General features: G+C 40.4%; 1 non-coding gene across 1 annotated transcript; it reads right to left on the reverse strand.

Annotated features, from left to right (window-relative positions):
- Nucleotides 1-398: 398 nt before the first annotated feature.
- On the reverse strand, nucleotides 399-505 carry LOC125854000 (small nucleolar RNA R71). Its single transcript, XR_007445299.1, has one exon. It is a non-coding gene; the product is annotated as a small nucleolar RNA R71 (small nucleolar RNA).
- Between the last annotated feature and the right edge of the window lie 307 nt (nucleotides 506-812).

Consider the following 812-nt stretch of genomic DNA (forward strand, 5'->3'; position numbering starts at 1 on the left):
GTAGCTAAGTAGGTTACTGAGACGGTATCAATGATATTAATAGTGTGTACAACCCATCTCAACCAGGTGAAATGGGTGCAATTTGCCTACCATCAACGGATGGGAATGCGATATTTGAGGTCACGAGCATAACTCTTCATCTCTTCCGAATGAAGGGACTTTATAGAGGGCTGGCTTATGAAGATCCACATGAACATGTAAGGAATTTTATAGATGTGTGCAGCCTGTTTTCATTCAGGAATGTGTCACAAGAGTCAATCCGGCTCATGTTATTTCCACTATCTTTGACGGGGGAGGCTAGCAAGTGGTTGGCAGAGTTACCAAGGAATTCCATCACATCGTGGGATGAGATGATCACGACATTCAACGCGAGATTCTTCCCTCCATCGAGGATGATAAAACTCAGAGATAACATTCAAGATTTTAAGCGATTGGAGGGTGAACGCATCCATGAAACGTGGTTGAGGTTTAAGAAACTCCTTCTTCAATGCCCAACTCATGGGTTACCGAACGATTTTCTACTCCAATATTTCTACCGGAGTCTTGATTCGGTAAATAAAAGAGTAGCTGATGATTTGGTTTGAGGAGGGATAATGTTGCAATCATTTGAAGTGGCTTCATTTTTTCTTGATGACATGACTAAAATAAATCAAGCATGGTACACTTGAGAAGATCAGGTTTTACCTTTTTGTTTTAGAATGACTCAAGAGAAACTTGATAAGGAAAGAGAAAGGGATGAGAACATTAAGAAGATGTTGGCCCAAATGGATCTACTACAAAAGCAGGTGTTAGAAAATGTGAAGAAGCAAAAC

This window comes from Solanum stenotomum, chromosome 1 (genome assembly GCF_019186545.1).
Source record: "Solanum stenotomum isolate F172 chromosome 1, ASM1918654v1, whole genome shotgun sequence".
In the NCBI taxonomy this organism is placed as follows: domain Eukaryota; kingdom Viridiplantae; phylum Streptophyta; class Magnoliopsida; order Solanales; family Solanaceae; genus Solanum; species Solanum stenotomum.